The 21,029-nt window shown below is 31.8% G+C and overlaps 2 protein-coding genes across 4 annotated transcripts in view; one reads left to right on the forward strand and one right to left on the reverse strand.

Annotated features, from left to right (window-relative positions):
- The window catches only part of LOC125067730 (spermine oxidase-like), a 33,551-nt gene extending 14,869 nt beyond the window's left edge, over window positions 1-18,682 (reverse strand). Inside the window, exon 1 of one of the 2 annotated variants that reach the window (XM_047676465.1) lies at window positions 18,567-18,682. The gene's annotated coding sequence lies outside the window, so the exon portion shown is untranslated. Of the gene's footprint in view, window positions 1-1,120; window positions 1,314-18,566 lie in introns of those variants that run through there. The other variant, XM_047676466.1, reaches the window with a different exon arrangement.
- The window catches only part of LOC125067731, a 44,093-nt gene that overhangs the window by 2,709 nt on the left and 20,355 nt on the right, over window positions 1-21,029 (forward strand). The gene's annotated exons all lie outside the window — the stretch shown is intronic.

Genomic DNA, 21,029 nt, shown 5'->3' on the forward strand with positions numbered 1-21,029 from the left:
GTAAAAGTGTTATTGACAATTGTCGTTGTTGTAAAATCAATAGATTTTAGATTGTCTTTTTTTTTAAAAAAACCTTATAGGTATTTGTGACTAAACTAAGCCTAGTTATATCATGTTACTTAAGTTAATAAACATATCATGTATAATACTTTGTTGGCAGTCATTTGCGTCTGACAGGAGCTTTATAACCGTGCCTCGGAGTGTATGTTAAGCCACTACTTCCGGTTGCTATCACAAACGCCGTAAACTAAGATAAAATGTTTATATATAACAATGTTCTCATAACCAAATTTCGGCAACGGCGGACAATCTTAGTACTCAAGTTTGTGCGCAAACATGTGTGCTCGCTCTAATTCATAACTCTAATAATCTAAAGGGGCGTCGATTCGACACGACCGGAGAGCTATCAGTCGCAGAATCATCGACTTTACGTGATTTACGAGTGGAGTATAAAATTAACAACGTCTTAAGTCGGGATTGTTACTGTATCTATACATATGATAAAATTGGACTGTCTGCTTGTAATATTAAAATAACAGCTTTATACTAAATGCATATGTAAACACGGTAAATATATCAAAATATCATTTTTTACAATTTTTGTCTGTCTGTCTGTCTGTTTGTTCCGGCTAATCTCCAGTACGGCTTTACTGATTTTGATGGGACATTCACTGGCAGAAAGCTTATGTATTTAGGAGTAACTTAGACAACAACAATAACGTCTTTATTAAATTCAAACACTGACAAAGTCGCGGGCACATCACTTACATACATATTTAATTCCAATCGGTATCCTCAAACGTTACCCTAGTAAAGATCCCGTGACGTCTTGTATTTACAGACTGGGTGCTAGCTTTCAACCAGGAGTCCAGCATACTGGCAATGTGAACCAATAAAACATACTGTCCTATGGCAAATCAAATTGTATCGCAAGTTAAGATTACCTTACATAAACTAAGAAAAAAAAACTCTTCATATTAAGATTTATGCAATTACAATATTACTTAATTTTACATTGTATAATACATTATATACATTACGTAATATTTGACCTGAATTTAACGACTTGCGTGTCCCTTATGACATGAAATTAAACAAATTAACACATCGTTTTCGTTACCTTGTGAACAAGTGATTGTTGGAATCCAGTTTGCAAGTTATAACAGGTTGAAACCGGTCGTCTTCCGTGAAGCCTTTGTGACCTTATAAACTTGTTGTCATGATTTTATGAGCCTTCGCTATATTAAAAATCACTATACTATGTTTAAATTATTTCATTGAGGACTTTGGGTATATATGTACATGACAAATCACGACCCGACAAAGATGATAAGAATGAGCCTAGCCTTATTGTCCCGTTAAGTTGCATTTCTCACTCTTAATCAAAGAGACTCGGAAAGGCGTACTATAATATTTTAACGCAAAGATTCGAAATTTTAAACAATTTAACTTTTAACGATACAAATACATAGTTTAGCATAAGTGAAAATCATAACTTTTTATAGATTTTTAGATGTATGGTTTTAATTGAGGTGCTTTTTTTAGTCTTATATTAATAACAGGTAAATAGGTAATTATCATGTCCGCCCATAGAAACTAACACTGTACAAAAAATATAAAATATTTATTATGCGTATGCGCTGATAGCGTCAAGATCAAAATAGGCACTTTTAAGAATTCACCGATCCTACCGAGAGAAACCGCCAAGAAACTCAGTAGTAAGATTAACTTATGAGTGGGCTGAACATACAGACGAGCTTGTATCAAACCTTACCTCAAGTTAAAGCGGTTTAAGTAACGACTATCGATGACGTATTTGATTATGCTCAAGATACGCGAGACACACACATTCACAAACGAACCCACACAATAACAACCATTTAAAATAAAATCGATATCCGCAAACGATATCGAAATAATTTAATATTATGATTGCAAAAACGGAATACATTATAATTTTTAATTTCAACTAAGTAATGCAATTTGAATCCTATTCTAAATGACTCATTTACATGTCGAAGTCAATACCTTCCTTAATGGAAGGTCTAACACTTTTAATTAAGACGTTACATTAGTAAGAACATTTTGTTGATTTATAATTAGTAATTTCATTAAAGTATATACGACCCTATTTATTGGTATTATCTATATACCCAAATGCCCAATATTATAATTGAAAAGGTTGCGTACGATTATATAATAAGGCAGAAATTAGCATTGTGGTTAAAGTTTATAACATAACTAATAACACATAGATTAAAAATGTGATTTCTATTTAGGACTAACTTTTAACTAGGACAAACTACATCACTACCATAAAAAAAAATCATTCATTACCGTCATTGACATTTCTTCTTATTTGTAATTGTCTTGAGATCATAATACAAAAGTCTCGTCAAAATATCAATAAAATAATATAAACATAGATAATAAAAGAGATTTAATAGATAATTTGTAATAAGTAAGTATTCATTTATTGAAGATAAAATTATATTAGATTCCCCATATTCAATCAAGAATATTTGTAATAACTTTTTCGTTTCTCGACGAAGATAATATTTAAAAAAAAAACTACATAACCTATAAAAACTGTCAACGGCTCATTTGTAACCGTGGGAAATCAAATACGTTCTTATTATAGGCTGGAAGCACTATGAACTTGTTTTTAATTGGAAAATATACAAGTTGGAAATAAAAACTTGTTGAACAAGAAATAATAGAATGTTACTTGGCAGATGCAAGTTCTAGAGTAAGAGAAAAAGTGTGACGTAAACCATTACGTCTTACGTAAAGACTGGATAAGGTGACTGCCCTTTAAAACATTCAATGTACTTAATCATTGAGATTTATATCAGATTTTAAATAAAACATTGTAGCGTGGCGTTAAGTCTTTTTCACGTGAGAAATTTTGCAATTCATTTCGAAACCTTTTAAAAGGACTTTATTTAATTAGAGATTACATTAATCTTTGAAATTCCTTTTTTTTATGACGTATTCTTTGACTTAGGCAAATAAAATCAGCTAATGTAACATATGATAGAGAAGACAGCTAAATAAATAAATAAAAAATATAACTCTATGGTTCCGATAAAGTTGAATAGAGCTAGATCATCGCAACCCTTAATGTCGTAAGAATCTACTAAAGGAATTTGTAGGCGACCGGCCGTTTTTAAAAATTAGTCCAGATTATTTTGGTCATATTATGAACAGAATAAGGGCAAATCGTAGTACAAAATCAAAACGAAATTATAAAATACAAATATTTTTGTCGAAAAATAAAATAAAATTTCGACGTGCTGCTTATTAATATTGATGGAGCTCCTATACACATAGAGTCCGCCTAAACACCTTTAACGTGAACAGAATACTTGTATTAATTAGATATTTTGTATGACAATGACGTTGAACAAATTCGAGCAGTGCATACGAAGTGCATTCAGAATTAATTAAATTGTAAAATTAGACTGCTTAGACATTGTATCAAGCTTCAGTAGAGATATTCTGTAAGAAAAACTCGAAATTCACCGCTTAACATTATCGTGAAATGTCAGAAAGTATCAAAGTAATGTTTATCATTAACAAAATTATAATACATATCAAAATGGCCATTATTGTGAGGGTTTTCAGCATTTCACGAGTGAGATGCGAAGTTAGTTCTGATAGAATAGCACTTGTGTGTGTAACTTTTTTTTTTTAAAATAAAACCACTATCGCGATGAAACTAAAATGTCATGGTCGAATGTGTGAAATATCTCCGAAGCAAAAAGTTTCGACTTCTGCTACAAATGTACTGAGGTGCAATCGTTTTAATTTTTTTAAATCAACCTCTTTTCGTGATAAATTCAACAGTCGATATTATCAAAATACATTAATTAAAATTGAAATTGAATGAATGATTGATAATTCAATTAAACTAAAAAAGATTGATCTCTTATCAAATGCTCAATGTTTTAAATTTTAAATGAGAATGTACGATATTCTTAATATTAAAGTAGTGCATCGCAATTTTAACAAGTAATTTGTATGAACGTGCGCACATTTTAGTAACACATATCTCAGAAACATCCACATTCAAAACCGGCTTACGTAAACATAATACGTTATAACGTAAACTTGTATACTAAATTAAAACTAGGGCAACGGATGTAGGGTAACGAAATTATTGTTAATACAAATTTATATAAGGAATAGTTTTAATTGACATATTTAGTTTTACTTGCACGAAAAAAAGTAGAAGGATTATGGAGAAGTAGATATACTTACTTTAAATGGGTCATTCTTTCCCTGGTGGTAAATGGTCATAACCGCCCATAAACATTGGCAATGTAAGAAATATTAAGCATTCCTTACATCGCCAATGAACCACCAACCTTGAGAGCTAAGATGCTATGTCCCTTGTGCCTATAGTTACACTAGCCCACTCACCCTTCAAACCGAAACACAACAATACTAAGTATGTTGGGCGATAGAACATCTGATGTGGGTGGTACCAACCACAGAGACCTACACCAAGTAAAACATACCAACATACTATACGATCTCTTAGCATTAGCAGAATTGGTCAGGAGGTAGAGATGCTAACTTCACACACGATAATAAGAAAAAGATTGATATAAACAGTAATAAGTAGTCAATTTATTTCATCAAACAATAAAACAAAATATTCATACATACAGTTTTATCTAAACATAAAAAGAAGCCTTTATCCCAACAAAGGATCCAACCGACCTATATGAGAAGAGAGAACGTACAAAATTGGAAAATAATCATTCGAATTTTAAAAATAATAAATTAATTGAAATTTTTAGTTGAATTATTATCAATTTGTTTTCATACGCATATTTACGTATTTAAAGTATTCAGCAAGCATTGCAAATTAAACTTGAACGAGTTATACAATTAAAATTAAGTGTGCAAGAACTCTGTGTAGATTTCTATCTTTTAACAAACATATGTAGTTCCCATATAGCTTCTAATTGTCAGAATTTATTACGAAGGAGGCGTTACTGTAATTAAAATGAAGCAATACAAATTATGGGATATTTTTTTTTATGTTTCTATTGTTTTTTTGTTACCAAATTGTTTTAGTTGAAAATATAATAATGACTATGATATATGACACGTCTTTTATAACTGAAATTGATTTTTAAATGGATTTTACAAATAATTGAAATATGTCGATCAGATTATTTACTGAACGGTTTTTAATGCAATAAATTTAACTCATATGTGCATAACTGTCTGAAGTTATTACCAAGAGTATGAAATGAACAACAGCCTCCTCCAATCAGAAGAGGAGAAAAGACAAGAGGAATATATTTGACATTGATTTGACAAGATATGATTGGTCAAAAGGGTGATGTGCTATTCGTTATGGATTAGATAAAAAAGGGTTTTAATGTCGATGAAGCTGTTATTATAACTTTGGAAGTAAAATTAAAGTGGTTATACTTAAGTCGTGAAGTGTGAAATATATATTTATCGAGAACTGTTTTTTGTGCGCAGTATAGCTGAGCTATTAGCAAATCGTATGGTATACCTACTTAAATCTAAGGTTTATTAATCCGTCTTCGTATTGGAATAGGATATAATATATTTCACATAGCTATATATTTATATAGCAAAAGATAATCCTGGTTCGTTATAAAAAAAAAACCTATTTAATCGGTCTATCAGAAAAATCAAATCTGTAGTTGCACATAAATAAAGATTTAGCTGTAATAATAAAAGTAATTAAAATATCTATCAGCTATAACCGAATAAAAAATGGATTATTATAAAATAAACATTTTGAGAAAGACAAAAATGATTATGAAAACACGTAGTATTTTTATGTACATTTATGCTTCTTCGTGACCACTATTATTAAGGTGGCTCTTGTATTTTTATTGAAAAGACCTATCTTTTTAAAGAGAACCGGTAGATCCAAAGGATATATTCAATATAAACAAAAAATCAATACGACTTGAAGTTGAATAAAAGTATAAAGCCCATTACAAATGTGGTACACTTCTCACGAGAAAATATCAACACTCGAATCTTTTGTCACTTAATAAATGCATCCCTTTTCATTCGGACGTGAAAAAACGAGATGTACAATTGATATGGACCCAATAGCACATATTGAGTATTTATTATTTGTCTCGTTTGTTAAGTGTGTGTAAGATTATATTTGTGTGTAACTTCTGTACATATCGAGTTTATTTTTGAGAACATTAACACACTTTAACAATTTGAATTGTATATGAGTTTAAGATATTAGTGAACGTCGAATTTAAAAAATATTTTTAAAACGGTACAGCGCCATAGATCTGTAAAATTGGAACGAATGCGGTAAACAGGGTGAATTTCGACCACAATACACACAACAATAAATTATCATTTAACATACATTTTTTAAAAGTTTATGTTAATATTTTATTTATACTAAGAGTTGTTTATTTTATACGTATTTACGAATATGAACGTGTAAGATGTGTTTTTAATATACGTATAAAATAAACAAAACTAATTACTTTTTTATGGTATAAAGACCATCAGACCACATCTAATAAGGTACAGCTACTAAATTTGGAAAAGTGATATGACCCGAATGCACACAATAGAGTTAAGGTTATTTCACGATGTGCATGATAGATTATACTATTACAGACATTCACCCACATACACACCAAATAATACTTCTTTTATACTTAACTAACTACACCTCCCGGGTTCACACGAGTAAAATAAAGACCTATATACATTTTTGGTTTGAAGAACAAACATAAAAAAATTGAATTTCTCCTCTCTTCTCTACTAAAATATGCGACTATTATACATATAAACCTTCCTCTTGAATTACTCTGCTTAGAGAAAACCGCATTAAAATCCGTTGCGTAGTTTCAAAGATCTAAGCGTACAGACTGCGGAAAGCGAATTGTTTTATACTATGTAGAGATAATATTATATCATGTATGATTTTGTTTCAGTGTCTTTTCTTCATTTTATGAAAAAAACATAAAATATATACGGAATAAATAATGCATCACGATACTTTAATCGATTGGCTGGACTATTATAGTAGTTGTGCTTATACACGCATACGCAGATACACGCACACAAGCTTAAAAATGACAGAAACTGGGAAGCGGCAATTGGTATAAGAGGTATAAAGATTATGTCACGGAATACGACAAAGGGTTGTATTTTAAAAAATGCATTTTTTATGACTTCTAACGACTAGCATTCCAACTATTATAAACATCACTTACAAATTTTAGGCATGAGGCTGAAGTATTTCTTTGTTAGTTTAACGCTCTTATCTTGAATCTACCAGTTCGATTCTTCAAAATCTTTATACATAAGACAGACCATTTATTGACAAAGATTACAGATTAACATAACTCTACAATCCACGGGGCCGCAAAAGTTACGTTTTACGCGGTAAAAACGCACGGTATAGCTTTATACACAGATTTTGCACAGAATCAAACTAATTTTTAAATCTTAAATATAAATATCTCTTTCTCGCGTATGACGTTGAAAAGGATGGGGAGACTAGTGGTGCTGTTATATTTTATTTTTCCATATGAGTATGACACAAATAATGATGGGTTATGTTAACGCGCTCTTTTATACATACATAAGGGGTTATGTACCGATAAATTAATTTTCTTACGAGCGTTATAACTTTATGAGCCTGATTTTTCTCTTAGTCATTGTTTTTTATTGTAACTTTCTATGACCTATTTTATATCTAAAGTCTTTTTATTAAGGTACGGACTACGGTTTGTAAATTATTAATTATTGTAATACTTTGAAATCAAAAGATTAAAAGATAATATTATTATTATATTAGTATAGCGGTATTTTTTACTTTACCTTTTATTAAGTAGTAGACATGTAAAAACATTTTTGATTTATTCTTTTAACGAAATCACATTTTGTAATTTTTTTAAATAAGTATAATAGTAATACTCTTCGTGGCATAATATTATGAGTATTAAGAAGTAAGTTCATTCTAAATTTGAATTTATTTATTTTTTAATGAAATATTAGAATAATTAAAGGGCACTGAATAAAAAATATATCATAAACAAAAATTAGCTACGGAATATTAAACATGGTGTCCGACTTTCGACAAATGAAATTCTTCTTAGAAGCGATTAGGCATGGTGGCCGCCGGAAGTACTTCGAATTTTCGAAGACGGCCTTGTCCAAGGCCTTTGATGTTACATTCTTATAAAACTTGTTTGTTAAAAAAAGGTACAGCATGTCATAGATTTAACGATGCGATTCATTCTTAAATTTATTATTATTATTAGGTAGGTACTAAAATATTTTTTTATATAACTTATTAATGATTTAAAAACAGTTTAATAAATAACGTTTCGAAAAATGCGTACAAGGTTCCATTCATAATATTAGGTTCCGTAATATTGGTTATAATATCGAAAATACTAACTACTTTAATTTAATTTGTGTGCACATACCTAATGTTAATAAGTATGAACCGTATAAATAATTTATTATTATTCTCTATTATTTATTATAGATTATGGAACAATAACCTCCTATAGCTATTTTAGTGATGTATTTATTTTTAAGTAGACTGAGTCTCCAAAGTTTTCGGATAGGTACCTTCATTCTTTAAAGATTGTGTAGACGTCCGTTTTAGCGCACGACTAGACCCTTTGAAAAAAACAGGTGTATATATAATCTAATTGATAACTTCTTTCTTTTTTGAAGTCGGTTAAAAATTCAAGTCACTCGTATTCCTTTATATATAGGAAAGGTATATAAGATGTATTATTTTGTGCAAATTAACTTTATTTATTATGAGATCTGATCAAGTAAAATGCACGTTAGAATCGTTTCGTTAAACAACTTCTGAAGTAATGTCAGCAATACTATAAAAACTTTATCTACTTAACCAACAACCAGACGCTAAGTAAAAGGTCAATTTAAACTCGCATGTTTTGTTTCCCGACAAGGTCATTTTTATTTTATAAATATCGAACAGCACGTCGTTTCTAATTAAAAATAACATGATTATAAGTGTTTCACGTGATTCATAACTAAAGTACATACACGTATTATGTGTCGAGTTCGTCGACTTACTTTGTTAATCCATTCATTAGACAAAGTAGGCGTTCAATGAATAAAACATAAGCTTAAAGTGTTAATCAATAAAACTTGTAAATATTTTCGATCAAATTCTTAAATTAAATACACATTAGTCGATCACTTCCGCTCTTTAATTGGACCGTATTGTACAGAAATGTTCCGACCCACACAAACACTGATAAATGATTAATATATACTTAATGTTAATACATAATGTTTTAGAAAAATAATTATACATGATATTATTAAATATCTTTAAAATAATATGCATAGTATAATATTATATGACGCGGTCCAATTTGAATGTTTAATTTTCGAACACATGTTTAGAGAAAAAGATCGCAGATAAAATCATTACATATTTATAATTCATCTCGTGTACGTCGGTGACGGAGGACATCGTGAGAAGTGCATCGGACGATTTTTTGCCATATGTAAACGCGTATTTCTATTAAGCAAGTAGAGCAACAAGGTGGAACAAGTTCTAATTATTCTTCTTAACAGGAGCTAGCAGTGGCTAATTTATAAGATATAATTGATATTTGTCGCTGTAATTGAGAAGATTAATATAATTTTTTTAAATAAAGAATAGTAGCATAGCCTCAAGTTAATTAAGGAATTACTAATATTCATAATTACCTTTTAAGCTTATCACTTGTGTTAGGACCGATCCTGCGACTTTTTACATCGTTATTCGGCCCGTAAACCATTGAGCTATTGACACTATATCTACCGGAAGTACAACAATTAACATGCAAATAATTTAAAAGTTATAGAATTTAATAGATGTATATGCATAATACATCTATAGCCTTTTCCAATTGCAGTAGGAAAAAAGATAAACAAAACTTAGATTTACGTATTTCATGCAATTTCCTAATAGAACAGCGATATTGTGCACCACTAAGAGTTTATGATTAATATATATTTATTTATAATAAAACTCTATTGCACTTAACCACTTATTTCCACGTTAATTTTACGCCCAAAATTTCAATAACGGTTTCGTCGACGTTCAAAACGCCATTTTTTCGCAAATCCAAAGTGAATATCATAGATTAATCAAGCTCTCAACCAATGATATCGCGACAATTTGCTGTCAAATGTTGTTTATTTTGCTTTTTTTTCTGTTATGGTTGGAATAGAATATACAGAGAGACACAGACATAAAATAACGAAAGAAAATAATCGATTTTAAATACTTTCCTTTCCTTGAGAGTTACTCCATGCGATAAGGTCTGTATACCTTGATAACAAATTGTTTATTTCACGCTGTGTTTATTTGTATATTGAAATACAAAATACAAACAACTTCAATCTATAATTATTACTATATATTTTAAATCTGGTGCATTCGTACCGTTTGCTCATCTCGAGATCTAGGTTTGCATACTTTAAACTAAAACCGTAAGTAGTGAACCAGTTAAATATTACTAAGCATTAGCAGCCCGTAAATGTCCCACTGCTGGGATAAAGGCCTCCTCTCCCTTTGAGGAGAAGGTTTGGAGCATATTCCACCACGCTGCTCCAATGCGGGTTGGCGGAATACACATGTGGCAGAATTACGTTGAAATTAGACACATGCAGGTTTCCTCACGATGTTTTCCTTCATCGCCGAGCACGAGATGAATTATAAACACAAATTAAGCACATGAAATTTCAGTGGTGCCTGCCTGGGTTTGAACCCGAAATCATCGGTTAAGATGCACGCGTTCTAACCACTGGGCCATCTCGGCTCATACTATTACTAAATATACATTAATTAAACACACATATTTTCTACTGCCAAACAGCAATATTCAGTATTCTTATGTTCCGGTTTGAAGGGTGAGTTAGTCAGTGAGGTTACAAGGGTTATAATATCTTAGTTCCCGAGATTGGTGGTTCCATAACAAAAATCATAAATCAAAATGTAAGAAACAGGCGTATATAATTTGTATAATACGAATTTAACACAGATAATATAGCGTTTCACACCCATTTTTATATTATAAAGCTAAAGCACGTATACGGTTTTTTTATCATCAAATAACTATTTATTGGAGAAGGATATAAGTTCTTCACAGTGTGACCATATAGAGTGGAGCAGAACGTGTATTCTATTCCAATGACAGGATGAGCAAAGACAACCAAACCAAAGTTTTAAATATTCTATATACATGACTTTAATTTCATTCATTTACTATATTTTAATATTATATAAAAGCACATATATTTTTATATAATAAACAAAAATTGCAATGAGCAGGCCGTGTACACACGTTTAGGGATATAAACTAAAATAAAATTTTGTAATTGTATTCCATTCCTGTACTTATAAATAAATAAATCCACATTAATCCACAGTCAACAGTCCGCTTTTTCAAGAATCCATAATTATGACTGTCGAATATTTTAGATCTCGACCAATGGCGTCGCGATAATTCAAGGTTAAAGTTGTTTATTTACTCCTTCTGAAATGGACTTTCTACTGACTTTGACTGTGTCAACTAAATGTGCATCGCAATTGCAAATTATGTATGACACAAATAGATCAAGATACCTACTATGGTTAATTGTCCAAAGATTATCCTTACGTTGCGTTTAGAATATCCATTGTTTACAACCAGTACAATGACCCTTTGTACAAGTGATTATGAGGTCTAGTAATTCTCCTTAGGTAATCTAATCTCTGGTAGGATGTCCTCGAGCACCGTGACGGAAAGTATTGTGTAAGACCGTTTCACTCTGATTATTGTAATTGTATTTACATTGTTTTAAAATGTCCATAAATATAAATACGTTTTTTAATTTAGGTTGCTTGTTGCTACATCAGTATTCAGTTATTAAAGTCTTATTTTTTTTAAATGATTGTTGCCAGATATCAAAAAAATATTCATTATGTAAAATTAATTATTTCAATTAAAAAATTATCTAAATATATATATATATATATATATATATATATTCAATATTAATAATCCAATTTAATTATGAGAATTCTACCAAAAGGCTAACGGAAGTAAGAATCTTGACATAGACTGGTATTTGACGAAGTAAATGCCATTGTAAATTGCCAGCATTATAATCTTGGTTTATTTGACTGTTAAATTTTTAACTAATAAAAATCAGAATAAGACGCGCATTAGGAATTTAATTTAAAAAAAGAATACATCATTTATTTTTAAATGGGAAATGAAAAGGATGATATAATCAGTACGAAACGGAAAAGCGCGGTGAAGGTGTCTAGTGACGTTATAAGGCTTCACAGCGGAATTCCTGAGTATCAAATACCAAATGTATCTATTTGTTACAATTTACGAACATATCATTTGTAAATAAACATTGGTAATCACTTTTCATGTGAAAGGTATTTTTAAAATAAATTGTATTAAACTTTTTTTGAATACCGCTGTCGCTTGCCCGTGGGTGTAGATTAAATATAAAATCCACATTTAACGCATGTTGATAACGTTCAAAAATTAAATTAGATAGATTATTGATTTCTTGAAATAACTATAATAATTATACCTTTACATAATATAATGTGTTTTCGTTTTTAATTATAATTTTTTTTTATCATTATGGCACTACTGACATAAACGACGTGTTTAAATTTTATTTGCCTATGGTTCGATATTTAAAAAAAATAAAATAATTTCATACCAGTAACCACTTTTTCGTTGAATTCAACTTGCTCAGTGTGTTACAGACATTATTATATGTATAAATAAACCGTATAACTTTTGTAAGCCTAATCTAATACACCATTACTTAAATATATGAGTTTGTAATGAGCATATAGGTAAAGAGGAAACTCGTAATGTTTTTCTGATCATTATTACTTGAACCGCTAAGAGTACATTAACGTGTTCAGTGATTTTAATGACACGACACACATAAATCATTAGGCAGTGAGTTATTATCTTAGAATTGACATTAAATTAAAAGGTCGTGGGCTTAAATCTGGTAATATTAAAACATTTAAAGCGCATGTTAAAAAAAGATAAATAAGGCATATTACAGAGTGGAGTTTTTATTGATTTTTAAGCAGGATATAGAATAAAATTAAATTGTACTTTACTGACGTACTATGTAATTAAAATAGTGGAAAAGAGTAACTACGGAGTTTCTTGCCAGTGCTTCTCGGTAGAATATTTTTTTTATGATAGCGGTAGGCGGACGAGAATATAGGTCACCTGATGGTAAGTGACCACTACCGTCCATAGACAATGGCGCTGTAAGAAATATTACCCATTCCTTACATCAACAATGCGCCACCAACCTCGCCAACTAAGATGTTATGTCTCTTGTGCCTGGCTCACTCACCCTTCAAACCGGAACACAACAATACTGAGTACTGCTGTTTGGCGGTAGAATATCTGATGAGTGGGTGGTACCTACCCAAGCGGGCTTGCACAAAGCCCTACCACCAAGAAAACCAACCATCCAAGCAACCGGTGGTTGCTTTACATTTAATTGAACACTGTAACATAACCGTTCAGAAGTGCTATTATGAGGCTACTTTTATTTTGATTTTGTTTGATTTAAAATTTGCAATAATATTAAAAGTACACCATCTACAAGAGGCACCAATCATAATTAATCTTAAATGATCTATAAAAATCATAACGATTTCGCTAAAAAATGGCGTTTTGAATATCGTTGAAATTGTTATCGGAACTTTGAAAGTAAAATTACGTGGTTATAAGTAGTGTAGTGGAATACTGTTAGGTATACTAATCATGAAATGGTTGTAGTGCATTACATAGCAGAGCTATAAGCAAATCGCATGAAATATGTAAATTGAAGTTTTCATTATCGTAATTCCTTCTTCAATGGGAATAGGGTACACGTAGTTAGCGTGACATTACTTTCAAATTATTCTCCAAGAAAATTAACGATAGGATTTAATTTATGTCAAATAAAATTAATGATCATCGTAAAATTCGTTTTAAATGTTTTAATTTTATTCATAATATTCTTATTTAAGCATCGATAATATTTAATTTTTCAACTCAATTATTCGTATTTACCTACATCCATAATTTGTTCCTTGGATAAGCTGTTAGACCTGGATGGCGTTATAGAATAAGGCCAAGAAAATTTTTATCATATGTGTATTAAAATCGATATTAAAAGAGCAAAATAAAATGATAGTATATGCGGTTAAATATAAAGATAAAATATATATTTTATAGGAATGATATGCAAGTATTCGAACTTTGAACCTCACAAGCCGGTTGTCGTGGGTGGGTCAGAATGTCACGGGGGCCATAAACGTGAAAGAGGTATTCACGTAAACATCGCTTAATATATTGCAATTCAAACACTGTTTTAAAATAACATTTCGTATTAAAAAAAGCATATTAATTATATAATACGAGGAATTATTTTAACGGAACCTGTTACTTTATGATCTAGTATTTAAATTTATTTGAGTAAAATAGTAACACTGACTACTTCCGTCAAAACTCTAAAGAAAAACACAAATCCAATTCCCAGTACGAATTTATAACAATATTATAATGAAATAGAATTTGCTTGATTGTATGTAAGGGAGTAACGTGCGCAACTAGGGATTCAATTCTAAATTAAAAAAAAAATACTGGTAATCTTATTCCTAAGTGTTATAAGGTATGGATTATATTTATACATCATCGTCTACATTTAAATAAGCTTCTACGATTATTTTGTTTTTGTAATAAATGTCAATTACATGTTCGTTTTAAGTTTTATGTGGCTCAGTATTCAATAACAGTGTATTTTAATAACTAACGGCTAAAGTTATTACATAACCGTTAGCTGCTTTCATTCAATGTGGGCTAATCGTTACAAATAGGGAAGACCTACTAATATTTTTATACATTGACATACATATTGAAGGTGACTGTATTAATATTATTCACTTGAGTTGCAACGAATAATATATTCGAATAAACCCGAATATTTGCCGAGATATTTGACACATCGGGACAATAGAATTAGTTTTTCGAATTTTAAAACTAAATGAAACAATAAAACGTTACTATAAATAAAAATGAAACGAGTAAAAATAATTGTTAATTTTATTCGGTAATAACATATTTTTTTTCAATATTTTCAAAAGGGTTCATTGACCTTGCCCTCGACATTTTTTCGTTCTGATGTTGCCATTTAAAACGTTATAAAATTATTTCATAGCATTGCAGAATAATTTAATTAATTTAAACTTACTATGTAACTAGAAACAGTAGCTTTTACTAAGTAACATCGATCACGATACCTATCGTTAGTTTCTCCTTATAACAAATTTAAAATTAAATAATTGATGTATTGTATACACTCTATTCATAGGAAGAGAAATGCCAAATAAAAAACATTTGGTAGCTTATTGACGTAATTGGTCGAGAGCTTGATTAATATATGATATCTGAATTCTGGAAGTAAAATTAAAGTGAATCCCAGTGAATCAGTTAGCAAATCCCATTAAGTACGTAAATCTAAGATTTGTTTATCTTTATTCCTACTTCGATTGGAATAGGCTATATAAACATATGTTCACGACAGCTAAACCCTACTATTAGCAAGGGAAGAGTTTAGTCGGCAGTTGTGAAATTGTTTACTTACCTACATTATAAAGTTGAAAGTATTCATTAAATGAATCAGTAACTAATTTTTTAGAACCCCTAATTCTTTGCTTATCCTGCTCTGTTATCTTTGTTAAAAAATAAGTTTAATAGAAAAGCTTATGATCTAGTATATCTATCTAGATCTAGTGCAAAGCCTGTTTTAATTGAAGGTGCAGGGAGTGCAAAAAACCAAGGTCGCGGTGAGGGGTCTCGCGTATGTGGTCAAATTGGACAATGGGCGCCTCAGAAGGTTTTTTAAAAATATTTTTGAGGTTAGGGAACGTCACTAGAACAGTGCTTGTAATTGGCGTTTGTTATTTTTAAGTCGGGGCTGTCGGCATACTATCACATAAAAAATATCTGTAATACATAATAATCTAGCTTATCTCTCTTATCTAATATCATCGTTCAGTGATAGCCTTGTATAAATCAATATTAACAAATTCCATAAGTTTTGCAATGCAAAGTAAAGTGCATTGTTATCACAACAAAAACATTTCAACCTTTTTTTCATCTCGAGGCTGAATACCAGAGCATGGTTTTAAATTGTTTGAAATCGACATGTATTCGTACTTCTATCGAACAGGTAGAAATTGCAAATAATAAAGATGGAGTTATTGAATACTCATAGAGCTTGCAACGTTGGACGTTTGGTGGTTGGTTTCGGAAATAATAATCAAAATAATTAAACAAACAATTAAATTAAACTTCCATGACAATTCGTAAATATATTTGCTAATAAGTATCAGTCTCTTAATGTCCCACGTTTGGGCTAGGTTTCCTTTCCATTTGAAAGAGAATTGGAGCTTATTTCACCACACTGCCCTCATGTGGATCGATACACATGTGACAGACTTTCATCAGATATAATTTGCAGGTTTCTTAAAACGATTTCCGAGGATTCCGACGCCACCATGCATAAGGTGGATCGTTTAACTATTGGTCATTCCCAATGATAATTAACAGTGCGGAAGAACAGTGATATTAAAGTGCTCCTTGTGCACAAATACAAGTGCCTTATTTATCTTTTTTTTTAATGTGAGTACAATAAATTTGTAGGCCTAAGTATTATGTACAGAAATGTAAATAGAATGGTTCCGATGTTGAATTATAAAGAGAGAGAAATTATTTAAAGTCATACGTAAATAATTTCCTTTTTTTTGTTGAAAAATAATGTTCTAATAAAGTTATCTCACTAACATTTAAAAACTGACATAATTATTCTTTTAATTAATATTTATTTAAAGTATAACAAATTTATTCATTATTTTTCGATGTTTGTTAAAATGTATCTTTTATATTGTTAGTCTCCAGGAATGGAGAATGTGAAATGTCACTGTATAATAGGCCTTATGACAATCATGATAAGAGCCATATATTTAAGAGTAAAAGTTCTTTGTGAACATTTCAACATGCATATAGCCTTGTAGAGTACAGGTAGGATTCCTTTTAAAATAACGCATAATTTGTTTACTCAAAGTTCAATTTTGAGACTAAAATTTTAACTATTAAAGTCCACTTTCGAATGAATGGACAAATACAGTTTTGATTTATTATTACTTCCGTACTCCGATACTTGAAAAGTAATATCGCAATATCATTGTTATGTATTTTATTTGAGAATTCTTATAAAGGAATATCGTAGAAGCGAGTTGACAATTATCTTATTGTCAGCCAAAACTCTGCCGTTTAAAAACCAACTTTAAAATATAACTTGGATCTGGGTGCACTTGTACCTGCCTTAACTCTTCCTGATAAGTATGTATGATTGCTGTAGCCTTTTCTTACATACACACACACTAACATAACACGAAAAGTTAAAAACTTTACCTATTTTACATCATCGCAAATTCAATAAATCCTTTAGCAAGATTTTTATTAAAACAAACCGAAAATACTTTTGTCTTTGTAAGTTAAATCTCAGTAATAAATAACGCACATTTACTCAATAAAAGATTATGTAAAAGATAAGAAGCGAAGAGATAGTATTCGTTGATTTTCATGCGGGAAATTTAATTGTATTTAATTAGTTATGTAAGTTAATTGGTGGACAAGAGTAACTGCTTAGTTTCTTATTTCTTCGTCACGCTAGAATCTACATTTTTATTAGCACCATAAACAATAAAATTATAATTCATAATGTTATGTTAAAGTATGTTTTGATTTTAGTGTCAATGGTTAGTATTGACCTGCTTTGAAAATAAGTTGTAATCTTGCTGAGGTAATTATTTATAATAATTGAACAAGTCTGTTAGTTATATATAAATCAGAAAAGTGAATGTACTTCGAATTTTGCAATTGGATCTTATTTCGATGAAAGTAATACTGATTTAAATCTTATACAAAGTAAACAGGATTTCCGCTGTTACCTGTATTATAATTTTATGATATAATTAATTAAGTTACGTTAAAAAGACGGTAATACTAAAATGTTTTTGGAACAACGGTGGTAAATAAACCATTAAGTTAAATGTAAATAGAATTAGGCAATATTAGACAAAGACCAATTGATCTGTTTATTTCTCCTATTTCAGTTTATTATATTTTGTATTCAAATACAAAGTAAACATAACGCCATTGCTTATCAGTTATCAGTAAAGATATATTTATTCGAACACATGTATTTTCTTTTTTGACATTTGTAAAAATTGCCTTAAGACTTAATAACAATAATAATAAAAGGTTTTTCACACGTTCAATTCATTACAATATGAGTAACTATTTCTGAACGCAGCGAGCGCAATGGCGCCAAACCCTTCCCGCCATTTCATCCGCCATAACATTCACAACAGAACCGAAAATAAAATCCCACGACTACAAACGAGAGAGGAATGCTCACGATTACTTTGGCGTGTATAATGTACGTACCTGTTACTTGGAATTCGTTGTAGATACGTAGAGCGAAACCGGTCTCGTCAGCTGACAAAACTGAATTACAAATATGGCGGTAATGTAGGCAAGTCTTGTGGCGCGAACAGCACAACAGATACTGATAACATAATCTTATCCCACATGTATTATATTTTATAATTTATTACCCATAATTAAATAATATTAGATGAATCTATATGGATTATCCTTTATTAAGAAGATATAATTCAACTGTTTGTTTATTTTTATTCGTTTCCATTGTCATTTGTTTTGTTTGTGTATATAATGTTTATGTTTTGTATACGTTTGTATTCATTCAACAATGTTGTAGATAATATTATCTTATAGATAAATTATATACTTGTTGATTGTATCTTTCCAGGTAGTTATTAAAATTGTAGCATTTAACTTCCTACTTTTGAATTATTACTGGCTCCATTAGTAAAAATAACGGAAATTCAGTTTTTTTTATAGTATTATATCTTACGGTATTTTGTTTTGAGGTAATGCTGCAGATTTTGAAACTGTTTTCATTCTGAAAAAAAGAGCTGTCCAGTCTATTTTTTTTTTTTTTTTTTTTTTAAATATTGGACAACATCACATACATTACTCTGATCCCAATGTAAGTAGCTAAAGCACTTGTGTTATGGAAATCAGAAGTAACGACGGTACCACAAACACCCAGACCCAAGACAACATAGAAAACTAATGATTTTTTCTACATCGACTCGGCCGGGAATCGAACCCGGGACCTCGGAGTGGCGTACCCATGAAAACCGGTGTACACACTACTCGACCACGGAGGTCGTCACAATTTATTATTATAATCTATTTATAAACTTCGAGCAATAAAATTATTGTTTATTCAAGTAAGTTCAATAGTTACTCATGTCCGCCATTTTAATTACACATACACACACACATCAGCCCGCATTCGTCCACTGCTGGACATAGGCCTCTCCAAATGCACGCCACTGTGGTCTTTCTTCGGCAACTCGCATCCAGCTCCTGCCAGCCGTCTTGCGCAAATCGTCACTCCACCGAGCCTGAGGACGTCCTACACTACGTTTGCCGAGACGCGGTCTCCACTCTAGAACACGTTTTCCCCAACGGTTATCGGTTCTACGACAAATATGGCCAGCCCACTGCCACTTCAGCTTACTAATCCGGTGGGCTATGTCGATGACCTTGGTTCTCTGACGGATCACCTCATTTCTGATGCGATCCCTCAGAGATACTCCGAGCATAGCCCTTTCCATAGCACGCTGAGCGACTTTAACCCGGTGGACCAGCTTTGTCGTGAGTGTCCACGTTTCGGCTCCGTATGTCATGACGGGTAGGACGCACTGGTTGAAGACTTTCGTCTTAAGGCACTGTGGGATCGACGATGTGAAGATTCGTCGTAACTTCCCAAATGCTGCCCAACCTAGCTGAATTCTTCTATTCAACTCGTCCTCAAAGTTGTTTCTACCTAATCGCAATGTCTGCCCGAGGTAGACATATTTTTGAACAACTTCGAGGACGGTACCGTGTATCGCAATCGGTTCCGGTAGAACATGTTCATTGAACATGACCTTGGTTTTATCCAAGTTCATCCGTAGGCCGATGCGCATAGAAGAATCAGCCAGCTCATTCAGCATCTGTTGTAGGTCCTGCAGCGTTTCTGCCATGATGACGATGTCATCTGCGAATCTCAAGTGAGAGATGTACTCGCCATTGATGTTGATGCCACGCCCTTTCCAGTTCAGCGTCTTGAACATGTCCTCCATTGCATTAGTGAACAATTTGGGGGAAATAACGTCCCCTTGTCTCACTCCTCGATGCAATGGTATGGGATTCGTTTGCCGACTCTGTACTTGGACGGACATGGTGGCGGCCTTGTAGAGACATCTCATCACTTGGATGTATCGCCAATCAACTTGGCAACGCTGCAGGGACTCCAGAACAGCCCAGATTTCAACCGAGTCAAAGGCCTTCTCATAGTCCACGAATGCGAGACACAGGGGCTGATTATACTCATGGGACTTCTGTATAATCTGCCGCACTGTGTGGATGTGGTCTATGGTGCCGTATCCGCTCCGAAATCCGGCCTGTTCCGGGGGTTGGAATTCGTCGAATCTTCGCGCAAGACGGTTCGTGATCACTCTTGAAAACAGCTTATAGATGTGGCTCATTAGGGATATGGGTCGATAGTTCTTCAGCAGGGTCTTGTCTCCCTTTTTGAAGAACAGGACGACCACACTCCTACTCCACGCCTCCGGAGTTCTCCCTTCGAAGAGGACAGAGTTATAAAGCTTCTGGAGCTCCCTCAGTACGGGTTTACCTCCTGCTTTCAATAGCTCTGTTGTAACGCCGTCCTCTCCTGGGGCTTTTCCATTTTTAAGCTGTTTAAGAGCAATCTCGATTTCGCCAATACTGACTTCTGGCAGGTCTTCGGTGAAATGGCGTGTTAATGTAGCT

This window comes from Vanessa atalanta, chromosome 12 (assembly GCF_905147765.1).
Source record: "Vanessa atalanta chromosome 12, ilVanAtal1.2, whole genome shotgun sequence".
Taxonomy (NCBI): Eukaryota; Metazoa; Arthropoda; class Insecta; order Lepidoptera; family Nymphalidae; genus Vanessa; species Vanessa atalanta.